A 12,517-nucleotide genomic window follows, 5' to 3' on the forward strand; every position below is an offset into this window, starting at 1 on the left:
TTACAAATCTGGCTAGACCAGAGGATGTACGCTGGTACAGATAGGAACTGGAAACACAGGGAATCCAGGATGGATGATCCCTTCAGAACCAGTGGTTCGAGTGGCGATACTGGGAGGGTGGAGGGAGGGTGGGGTAGAGAGGTGGAACTGATTATAAGGATCTACCTATAACCTCCTCCCTGGGGGACGGACAACAGAAAAGTGGGCGAAGGGAGACATGTAAGCTATGATTTATAAATTTATAAATTATAAATTATTAGCTATAATTTATAAATTATCAAGGGTTCATGAGGGAGGGGTAGCGGGGAGAGAGGACCTGATGCCAGGGGCTTAAGTGGAGAGCAAATGTTTTGAGAAAGATGAGGGTAACGAATCTACAAATGTGCTTTATACAATTAATGTATGTATGAATTGTGATAAGAGTTGTATGAGTCCCCAATAAAATGATTAAAAAAAAAAAAGGAAACTGTCCATTCTTTCAGCCACTGGGTTCAATCTATAATAGTGAATCTACCAGGCAGTATTGTTTAAATGACAACTGGACAATTAGTGGAGAGAAGTGTGTCCACTTCAGACTTTTATTTAATAAAGCTTTCTGTAATGTGCAAACTCTTTAAGTGGTGATGCATTGAAATGGTGAGACTAGAAGCATCCCTGAGTAGAGATGAATGAATGAATGGCTTTGAAGAGTGGGGCTGGGGTAGGGACGGTGCCTGGAAATAACTGAACAATGGAAGTGGAGTTGCTGTGAATTTTGCACAAACAAATGTTTTCCCTTTCTGACGGGCCCTTCAGAGACCATTCTTGGAAAGGGGCACCTCCACTGCCCCCCACCGCACAGGACAGCACAGTGCAGGAGCAGTGGTGCTTCTGGCTGGGGCTCTGGCTCGTGCTGCAGCTTAACAAGCTGCTTCTGGGATAGCCAGCACAATGGAGGTCCTCCAGGCTGCCGCTCATTGCGGGCCTGCTAACACTCCCTGCCCTTGTTTCCATTTCTGGGCATTGTTGGGTGATGGGTGTATGAGGAGAGCCACACAGTTTCATGCTGGGAAAGGCAGGACATCAGATGACCTGGCCAGTGGCAGCTGCCAGTGGAGCTGGAGGGCATCTCCCACCTCCTGGCAGACTTTCCAAACCATCAGAAATTTGGGGGTTGTGTTTCCAAAAAAGTCTAGGTTTTGCCTCCTCATACCCCGTGGTGGGAGAAAAATGGAAAACAAACAAACGACCCAATCTCATTGAAAAGTCTTCCAGCAGCCTTCTGTGGTTGAGCATCCTGTAGTAGATTTTCGACGCACGGTGACGCAAGGTGACAGCGCAGAGCTAACTGTATCTTTACAGAACCAGATTTTCCCAGGCTTGTATCCTTATGGAAGCAGAATGCCAGGCCCTTTCTTCCTCGGAGAAGGCCCTGGGAGGATTAGAAGCACTGACTGCTAGGCAAGCAGCCTGGTGCTTAGCCATTGTGCCATAAGGGCGTCTTAAAACATCCTTCTATCACCCTTTGACACTACCTGAAAGACGAATTCCAGAGCAGTACTGGGCAGCCGGCCACCTATCTATTCTGGGCCAGGTTGGATAAAAAGGGATTCAGGAAAGGTGACTGACTGGGGCCGACAGAGGCTATGGCGACTCTTGCAAGTAGGAGCTCATTGCCAATCTTGACAGTGTAGGCAAGAGAACAACATGGCAAAGACATCACACCCATCATACATATTCATGACAGGAGCGAGCAAAACACTTTTAAGCTCATCGCATAGTTACCCATCATAGATAAGTCTCAAAGCCGATTTTAAAACAAATATTGGTGCCAGTTCCCTGGCCCCCCCACCCTCCCCAAAAGTGAAAGGGGCATGATACTACTTTAGGATAAAAGTAATAGTTACTGCTTTCTGAGCGCAGGGTTCCAAGGATTCTAAGCACATTAGCTCATGTAAACCAAGTGGCATTTTTTCCACGGGGGTGCTGCTATCCCCCTGCTCATGTAACAAGTGGATTCTGAGAATCAGGGCAGTTAGCAGAGTCCTGCCGGGTCTTCAAGGCAGGTCCCTGACATCTTCTGCATTGAACTGATGTCTGGGTCTAAAAGGACACCCATACGTAGGGGCACACAACCTTAGGGTTTCCCCTCTTTTGTTTTCTCTAACGAATTCCAGATTTTCTTAATCTTGGATTGGAGCATTATCTTAAAGAAGTAACTGCAAGCTGCTCTTTGCAGACACAATACAATGTCTCATACTGGCAAAAGACTGAGCATTTCCGTGTCTGCTGCATGAATCAACAGCGGGACAGTGAAATCTAGCCTTTTATGACGGTTCTTTGTTTCCTCCCAGCCAGGAATGGGTGGACACGCTGAGCCAGTCAGAGTGTCAGCGCTTTCTTAGCTTGGCACACAACTTATCATGAGTCACTAGGAGGTTTAGAAATGTAGAGGCAGAAACCATCAGCGCCGTCAGTTTGGGCACAGCTGAAAATACTTGGGCATTAACTATTGTGTGCCTGCAGTGACCTATTTGTTTATTTTCGTCTATAACACCGAACTACCTACTTACTCACTGCCTTGGAAAATGGAGGGTAAAATACAGCGTGAACAGCAGAATTCTCTCTCTAGCCGCCCGGCTCCTCGGCTTCGGCACACCCATGGCTATCCGTTTCTTGGGGGGTCCTTCTAGAGGTGGTCTACATACAGATGCACCTTCTCCTTGAGTTTCATAATTGCTCCTGAATCCGTGCGGTGACCTGGACCCTGGGAACAAAGTGATGACCGGTTCTTGTCCCTTGCCCCTGAGGAGAACACACAAACCTGGTGTCATCGTGATTGGTAAGTGCCCTTGCTGGGGATACTTAGAGGGGTGGATCAGGGTTGCCCTATCAATGCGCCTGATCAGCCTCCACGGTCAATTGCGGTTGCTGATAATGAAGTGTCAGTGTTTGCACTTTGCTTTCCAGACTCGACCAGAAGGTATCTCTGCAGTAATCACCCCCACTTGCACACGGATTGACTTTTGTGGGTGAGAGAGAAAGGTCTGAGGGTCCAGCTGGTTTGTGGAGATCTGTGTGAACCTAGGCCTGTTGGGGTGGGGTGGTGGTGGTGGTGTCCTCTCGTAATTCAGATCTGGTGAGTATTTGAGGGGGCCCGAAGCTGCAGGTGTTTAGGGTGTAATAGGAGCACAATTCCCTTATTTTCTGGGGAACCCTTAGAAAGATTTCCCCCAATGAGTATGAGCCTCTCACTCTTGGGAACGCCGATCTCAGTGGCCTGGGTTCAAACTACTCATACTTGTGAGAAAAGGGTGCCCAGAAGTGGCAAAGCCACCCATCTGGATTGAATACAGCTCAGGAGAGTAGTTCGTGCCCGGTGAAGCAGACACGCTTTGCCGATTCCAGAGAACTGAATCTGATGCCTGGAGTTGCAAGCTACTGGTGATCGGCCCCGAGGAAAAGCCTTTCACGGTAGTTTGGATTTACGGAGCCACCAAGCAGCCTGTAGGCTTTGAAGGGCCGTGAATAGAGGTGATCAGGTTCACAAAGAGTTTATGTTGACTTTGGTTCATCTGGCTCCTCACCCCGTAATGGAGTTTTACTTCCAGCATGCTTGCAAACCAACTCTGACACAGCCCCTGCTTAAAGCTGGGGTTTGAACTCGGTCCTTCTGGCTTCCACCCCTGCTAAGAATTTGCATTTGTGCCCTAGATAGATGGGACCAGAATCGACATTTTTTTTTAACAAGGCCCCCACGTTATCAGCCAAGAAACCTGTTGAAGGTTTGGCTCCGTGTGTGGTTTGAGAGTTCAAGAAGGAAAAGGCAAAGGAAAGAAAAAAGGGGGAAAAAAAAAAAGCTTAAGTTTCACATGATTTCCAGCCCAAACCATGAGCTGGTCCTGGCTCGCGCCGTGTGCCGGGGGCAGAGGAACTTTTGCAAACGCCAGTGATCCCTTTAGAAAGCCCTGCAAACATCCTGCCTTCAGGAGGAAACTCAGAACAGGTCCGATCCAGCCCGTTTCAGTGTCATCGGCAGCTTGCCTGGTAGCTGTTCCAGGAGAGAACGTGGCCCAAGGTCCTCTCTAGTTTCTGAAGGTGCCCTTCTGAGGGCCAAGAGGCTTTGCTGGTTACCAGAGACACAGGAGGCACAGCTGGAATGCTGACGGCAGGGCAAGAAAACACTCCCAAAGGGTGCGTTCCTTAGGAGCTCAGACAGCAGGCAAGCCAGGCTCTCCCACAGTTCTGTGCTGACTGTCTTTTCTCCTTTCTAGTTCCCAAGCTTTCTGATCACGCCAGGAAAACAGATCCCGTTCTCCGGAGCCCCCGTTTGTCCTGCTGATCAAACCTCAGTGGAAGAAACATGGAAACATGAATATTGCTCTCTTGACAAAAAGCTAACTCTAAGAGCGGTGGCATGGGGCGTCCAGATTGAGTTTCCCTCCTTCCCTTTCATCTTCCCTCCTTCCCCCCTTTCTTTCCTCCTGTTGTGCCTTTGTTTCCTCCTTAAAAGGAGTGGGCAAGAGCACTAGATCTGAGTGGAAGCTTGCCTTTTTCACCCACTTCTCCCCCTGCCCGCCCCCAGCTAAGTGAAATGAAGAACAAAAAGGAGTGCATTTTGCAAGTACCTTATGAGATCTTGTCGGTTCACTGCTGCCCCCCAGCTTTGAAAACAACCCCCAAAGAGATAAAATTACTCGCATCAATTCTCACAGCATTGCAGCCAAGGTTTTATTAAAAACACCGTCCTTCATATTCTTTCATATTTTCTTTCCCTTTCTAGTATGGGAGGGTATCAGAAGTAAAAGAAATAAAAATGTAAAATACGCCTTTCATCTTTGCTCCATTTCCACCATCTTCTAACTCGTGACCCGATTGATGTTTATTACATTTTAAAGCCAAGAATGCTTTACTTGACTTTGGAGGGTTTGGGGGGCGCTGATGGTGACCTTTCTGCATTGTGACACTCATTAGGCTCTGTGGTCACACACAGTTATGATCGGCTCACCCTCTGTTGGGGCTGGCAAGATATTTTTATGCCTTGGGGAATATGTTCAAACCAATTGGCTTCCTATAGAACTCAGAATTCTGGAAGTTCATATGACTACATTCCTCATTGTGAATGTATTCTTGGATTTTTAAGGTGGGTGGGTGGGATGAGATAAAAAACAGGTTATGGACCCATGGTTGAATAAATTTTGAAAGAATTTCAGAATTTCTCCTGACCTAAATATCATGTGTCACAGTGTACAGTATTCCCTGAAAGAGCAGCCTTCTGAATGTATGCAAATAATAATTTGATCCTGAAATAAAATAATGAAGCATAATTTGAGGTTTATAATAATTTAATAAAGAAATGATGACTTTAGATGGGCTTCTGTTTCTTTTCTTCTTTCTAGTTCTCAAGCTAATTTTGTTCACTAAAAGTATTACTGTCAAAATCCAAACCCAACCCACTGCCATTGAGTTGATTCTGTCACCTACCAACCTTTCAGAATGGAGTAGAACCACTCCATTGTATGTCTAAGACTTCCAGCTGTAGCAGTGGTTCTCAACCTGTGGGTCGCGACCCCTTTGGGGGTCAAATGACCCTTCCGGGGGTCGCCCGATTCATAACAGTAGCAAAATTATAGTTATGAAGTCAAAATGAAAAGAATTTTATCACTGGGGGGTCACCACAACCTGAGGAACTGTATTAAAGGGTCCCGGCATTAGGAAGGTTGAGAAGCACTGATCTATAGGGATGCACACTCCTTCATTTTTCTCTCTTGGAGCATCTGGTAGGTTTGAACTGTCGACCTTGTGGTAAAAAAGTCATCTTTAAAAAAATTTTGGTTCTCAAACAGACTCTGTAGCCAGATGGGGCAAAATGCTTTTGTTAGCAGGTTAAAAATAGAAAAGAAAAAAAAAGCTACATTGTTTATGTTTTTATAAAAATACTTAAAGAACACATACCAAAAGAATAACCTGGGATTTTTTTGGGTGGGGGGGCATTTTCATTTCTTTTATAATTTGGGAAGTCACTTTCCTAACATGCAGTAAAATCCTCATGTTTTTAATGAATCTGATTTATCCTGGGCCACCCTGCACTTGGATAGGCAGACCTCTGACCTGTGACAAATATGTGCTGTAGACTTGGAAAAGCTCATCCGAAAGTGCAATTGTGCCTGATAAAAATCTCAGGCCTAAAAGAAAAGTAAGAAATTGGAGTGGGACAGGGTGTGCTGCGATGCACTTTCCGGAAGCTGGCGAACAATGAGATTGCGAACTCAGCGACCTCACAGGTGCGTTTTGATCAATATGACCCAGTCACCGGGAGTGCAGGCACATCCTCGCGCAGAGCGTGCGTCACCTTGCCTAAACTCCCTGGAAGCAGCATTTAGCCCCACAAAGTTAGGTGCCATAAATCGAGGGAAGCTGGGGATCCCGTCAGACCTGTTAGTGTCTCTTTGGTTCCAGAGGCTTTATCCTCTGGAAATGCTTTAACACCCTTTTGGAAAGGCTTTGAGGGCTTGATAAAAACCTTACTTTGTTCTGAAATGGGGAAAACCCTGTCAGTGGGAGGGGCTGAAGTATCAAAGGCAGGACCTTATAGCTGCAGTAAGTTAACCGGCAGATGAGAGCGCCTTTGAACTTGCTGGGAAGTGAACAGCAAGGGTGCAGATTCCTGGGAGACGCTCTGTTGCCAAAAGAAGAGACAGAGCTAATAAGCACTTTTCCAGCTGGATGAAGGGCAGAAGGCAGAGTCTGTCCAGACCCAGAATCCATGTGGAATTCTTGTGCGGAGGGAGGAAGGGAGGGAGGAGGAGGAAACCCTGAGATGGTGTGGAGAATAGATGGCAAAAACACGAAGTTGAGCAAGCTTGTTTTCCTTTAGTCTTAAGGACCGGAATTTGGAAATAATCAGCTTGAACAGGGAATTAATTGGACTTGGAAGAATTACAAGTTGCGAGCCATTAGGGAATCTAGTGATTTACCGATGCCAAGGCCACTTTCTTCCTAGGGACCCTCTTTGAAGTTCAGGGATGTTGGGAACACAGTGGGTGAAGGGAGGAATGCGAATGAGGGTGAGAACAGACTTGGGAGTCCTCTCCTGTCTACAGAGCATTGTTAGCTTCCCATCGTCTTGCCTTCTTCGTTCACTCGGCAAACACCTCAGGAGCGTCTCTCGGTGGTGTGTGGCACTCTGCTGGGATGCCAAGACCAATGCAGGTCAGTCGCTGCTCTGAAATCCAGTGGAGGTAAATTCAAAGACGGACCAATGAAGTGATGCCTGGCCTCATCGGTGTTTATTGTGTGATATTGCTGCTGTCAAGGTACTTCTCATGCCTTGTAACTTCATCTTCTTTTCAGTAAAGATAATTCATGACATGTATAGAAGTTGCCTTCATTTTGATGGTACTTATAAAGCTTCTTCACCCCAATGAATCCATTCATTAGAAAGGAAAACCTCATGTCAGGTACGTCTTCCATTATGGTGATTGTTGTGTGGTGATACGGCTTCCATATGGATTATGTAAACCTCTTTCTTTCCGTATGTGAGAGTCCATGGGTGGTATTAGAAAAATACTCTTCTGATCCTTGTTGGGCATTTATTTTTATCAGCTAGGTACCTAGCTGGTCTTGAACTAATCACTGAGGGCTTTTGTTTTGTTTTGTTTTTGTTTGTTTGTTTACAAGTTTTTGCCTGAGAAAACATCCACTGGGGTCATACAAACAAAATATAAACATTTGTAATAAAAATCTCTTTTGGTCTTACATAATCCTCTCCAAACACACCAAAGAGAAAAGAGAAAGAAAAACACCCTGTAACTGTAAGAAATGAAAACCCTAAAGAGCAAAAAACCACATCAGTGTGAGTGAGGGGAGTGCGGAGTGAGGAGCCAAAGCCCATCTGTAGGCAACTGGACAACCCCCTACGGAAGGGTCGTGGGGAGGAGATGAGCCCGTCAGGGTGCAGTGTAGCAACGATGAAACATACAACTTTCCTCTAGTTCCTAAATGCTTCCTCCTGCCCCCACTATCATGACCCAATTCTATCACATGTCAAAATATAACATAGGATTCAAATGTCTATTTCTTCCTAAACAACTTTGATGAACAATCATGACATGTCTCACATTATGGAACAAATTCTCTGTGCTTTTGTTTCTCAAGCAGGACATGGGAACGGTATATGATGGGTTTTCAGGACTGAGGTAGCCAGTCTCCAAGATGCCCCCTGAATAGCCCTGTCTGTGTGGCACCGCAATGTGCCAGGGTGGACGGCGTGGGCTTCCAAGGTAGATCCTAGAAGCCGTGTAGCGTTTCTCTTGCTCTCTCTCTCTCATCATTTGCTCCAAGGGGAAGTCAGCTCTGTGTTGCAAGGACAGTTGGGCAACTCAGGTGGCAATAAGTTGCAGTCTACAGCCACATGACTGAGCCCACTTGAGAGCAGAGCCCCCAACTTTGGATCAGTCTTTGATGGACTGCAGCCCTGACGGACAGCTGGTCTGCAAGCTCAGGAGAGACCCGGAGCCAGAACCTTCCAGCTGGGCCACTCCCCTGGGTCTAACGATTAAAAATTGCTTGTAGTTTTTAAATGGCTCACCTTTGAGGTAATTTGTTACAAAGCATTTGATAACAAATACAAGAGCCCTTTCAAAATAGAGATTCATTGATTATCCGATCCTCAGATTTTCATATCCCACCAATGGTATTCTTGTTCTCTTGGGAACCTTAAGGAGTTTTATGTAGTTCCCTGCAAAGGAGTACTGGCGGCTCAGTGGGTTCATCATTGGGCTGCCAACTCTATGGTTGGTGGTTCAAATCCATCAGTCATTCCATGAGAGAGAGATGAGGCTCTCTGCTCCCTTTATGATTTACAGCCTCGGAAACCCTAAGGAGCAGTTCTGCTCTGTCCTCTAGGGTTGCAATGGTGGCAACCTTAGACATATTTTTGTCTGATTTTTTGCCATTATTGGCATACTCTGTACTCTACATTAATTTACATATTAGAGGCTTCAAAAAGTTCATGGGAAAACAGAATTTTAAAAAGGAGGTTTTCCATGAATTTTTGAAGCCCCTTGGGACACCCATCTATGCAGTTATGCAAAGTTAACATTTTGAAGTTAATTTTCCACTTTAAAGAAGAAAGTACATATCACAAGAGAAAATGGGAAAGTCTGAAGATTTCCCCCGAGTTCCAGAGACAATCATTGGTTTTTTCTTGTCTTTTGAGATGTGAAAAGCAGCTGGGATCATATGTTGTGATATCAGGTTTTCTCCAAGTCAAATCCATTTTCTCTAACAACAAACCCAACCATGTGCTGTGCTCATTCCAGCCATTTGAGCTCCTACTCAAAGTTCTCAGGATGCCAGGCGTGTAAGGTCTTGCACATGCAGACGTCCGTGGGGGCGTTGGGGAGTTGGAGGCAGCCCCTGGCAGGCACTGGTGAGCAGCTGGGGGTGTGAGACACATGGAAGATGGTTTATATCAATTAGTAGTCACTCTCTGGGCATAGTCTTTTTACATTCAGGACTGGCATGTGAGTGTTGCTCTGCCCCAACAACTCGTGTTTGTCTCCAAAACTTCTTTCAAGGAATCTGTTGTGTGCTCCAGACTGTATCCCACTGCTTCTCCTAAAGAGTGTTGCGAGATGACAAAAGTAGAACTATGCCGTGAGGTTTCATTAGGCTTTGATGGGTCATGATGAGTCAGAACTGACTCAATGACCCCTAACAGCAACGTGAGCTTTCTGGGAGCAAATTGCCTGGGCTTTTCTCCTACAGAGCGACTGTCGGATTCAACTCTGGGCCACTTCTGTCAGCTACAGAGCTCCTGACCCGCGGTGCCACCAGGGATCCTTGAAGTGCTTCCACACTCCTCTCATTTCAGTCTCTCTTCAAATAAGGCTGTGTAAGGATAGATATATAGAGATGCTGTGAGATAGTTAAGGTTTATTGTGCCAACCTGGCCGATAAACACAAGTGGGATTAACTGAAGGGCGGAGAGATAAATGGCTCAGTGAGCCTCGCCTTTCGAGTTTTTGGGTCTCTTGCTTTCTGATGGTCGGACCAGGGTGGAGCTGCCTTAGCCAGTTCCCTGCTTTAGCTGGCCAGGCTCACTTCCTGCAAGACATCCCTGAGGAGAAGCCACATGGACCTACCCCGATGCAGCCCTGCCGTGTGGAGATCCCTGCCAGCGCTGAGATGCTTACATACTCACTGACTCGGCTTTCCTCCTGCAGTTGGCGTCATTGCATGTGCTTTGTGAGACTGAGGAGGACTTTGTAGATTGGTGTCGGACATATGATCTATTGTTGGACTTTTGGGCTTGGATAGCAGTCGGTTGGGATGCTTTCTTAATGTACACTTATCCTTTATTTAAAACTCTCTCTCTCTCTTTTTCTTATAGGGGAGAGTGCGAACGCAGTCCCCCACTACCACAAATTATGCAGTCGAGTTTCCCACATTTGGGGAAATTGCAGGGGTCAGCATATCCGGAGTGCAATGGATAAGCCTCGCCCTGGGAAAACCACCTTCGTGATCATGGTATCTCCCCTGCCAGGGAGGTATAAAACTCTCTCTCATACAATACGAGTTTCTGTGGATTTGTTTCTCTAATGTACCCAGACTAACACATACTGAGACAGTGTTAAGTATCAGGGTCCTTTTCAAGGTATTGAGAGGAGACCTATTATTATTTTTCTAGGGTTCTATGTTTTTCTATAATCTGAAAAAGCAAGAAACTTTGACTATCGTTGGGCAAGACTGCCATTTCAGTCCCATCTAGCAACCCCCTCTCTCCACCCAACACACACTCTCCTTCGTGTACAGTGGCGCTGCGACATCACTTGCATTTTACTCCTGTGCCTTGTTTTCATTTCCTTTCTTGAAGAGGGTCTGAAAGATTGCATAAGCCTTGCGGTCCTCAGAACCTGGATTTAACTCTTGGTCAACGGATTGCAAACTATATGTGTCTTTAAGCAGCCTTTCAATTGCTTTGTACTGTGAACATAACTTATGGATTACTTGTTAGTCTTATTTGTGAATCCTCTTTTGTTTACCGAAGTAGGAGCTGATTCAGTGGGAATTTCAGTGCTTGGAGAGTCAGAGAATCGGAGGCTTCTTAATGAGCTGGGTCTGCTCTAAGGGATTTCCAGGCTTGTTGCGTCAGAATCCTGGCGGCTCTCAAGAGGCCCTTCCCTTTGTGCTCGCAGAACCCCATTCATGGACTCTGTGGACAGTTTTTGAAGACAATGTCTGCTCCCCCAATTGTTCGCTGTGACCCCTCAGTTAAGAAAGAACCAAATGAATCTGGCTTCCTCAACACCTTTGAACAAAACAGGAATGTAAACTAGACAGTGCCAAGCTGGTGGGTAATAATGCTTTATACAAAACTGTGCTATTTTTGGGATGACTATTCATCTCACCTATCCGGAAGAGGCAATCCCCCCCTCACCTTAAAAAAACAACAATTTCTTGAGATTGTAAACTCAAGTTGATGCATGCAGTAGCAGCTGAGGAAAGGCACCAGCCAGATGTCCTTTTAAGAGCGCCTGCTGTAGGGGCACAGCAGAGTGACAACCGCAGCGGCCACACCTGGGTCCCAGTGCAGCGGTGACACTGTGCGTCCCCCCTTTGGGCCGCTCACAGCCAGCTACAAACACTGCTCCGTGCAAGGGCAGGAGTGTGGGCCGTCCGGCCTGACACAGGGCTGGTTCTTCGACTGGGCAACGTTGACCCAGGAACCCCCATCCACTTCAACCACTCAAAGCTCGCTGCCATTGGATCGGAGAGGGTAGAACTGCCTCCATGGGTTTCTGTGGTAGCGTTAACATTCTTATTATGCCTCTTCTCCCCAAGCCTCTGTAACGCCCACCAAATCGTGTGTGAAGGAGCCCAGGTGGTGTAGTGGTTATGTCTAGGGCTGCGATCTGCATGGTCAGTAGTTCAAAACCACCGGCAGCTCCATGGAGGAAGACTAGGCGTTCTCTTCCCATAAACAGTTACCATCTCAGAAACCCAAAGGGGGTCTCTGTGGTCAGCACTGGCTCGATGGCAGTGAGTTTGGTAACACCAACGGAGGGGATGGGTCAGTTTTAGTTACCCCCTCTCCCTGGCTATAAGGATGAGTAATCTTTGAAGCAGGGGCACAGTGGGGACAACCCAGACGGTCAGAAGTGGAGCACGTTTGTGGCCTCTGGCTGATGTGGCCGAAGCTGAGAGCAGAGGCATCAGAACCTGCAACATGAGGACCGTGGGCCAGAGCCAAGAAGCCGGCCTGAGGCAAGGAGACCATGAGCCGGAACAGAGGGGCAGTGCTGTGGGGGCAGAGCAGCCAGATGGATTCCTGGCCCGCAGAAGCACAGGCTAAGAGGCCATGCGGCTTAGAAGCTGAAGACACACACCACTTATGGCGCCCGGTGGCACTGTGAGTTACACGTTGGGCTGTTCACCACAAGGCCGGCAGTTTGAAACCACCAGCTGCTCCACAAGAGAAGGATGAAGCAAGCTTTCTGCTGCCACGCAGGTGCCCAGTCTTGAGTGGGCTCAC

At 46.9% G+C, this 12,517-nt stretch overlaps 1 non-coding gene across 1 annotated transcript; it reads right to left on the minus strand.

Annotated features, from left to right (window-relative positions):
- Positions 1-10,372: 10,372 nt before the first annotated feature.
- Positions 10,373-10,536, minus strand: LOC115871284. Its single transcript, XR_004047211.1, has one exon. It is a non-coding gene; the product is annotated as a U1 spliceosomal RNA (small nuclear RNA).
- Between the last annotated feature and the right edge of the window lie 1,981 nt (positions 10,537-12,517).

Source organism: Echinops telfairi, unplaced genomic scaffold, assembly GCF_000313985.2.
Source record: "Echinops telfairi isolate 266 unplaced genomic scaffold, ASM31398v2 ScPeMD7_4225;HRSCAF=4972, whole genome shotgun sequence".
NCBI classification, from domain to species: Eukaryota; Metazoa; Chordata; class Mammalia; order Afrosoricida; family Tenrecidae; genus Echinops; species Echinops telfairi.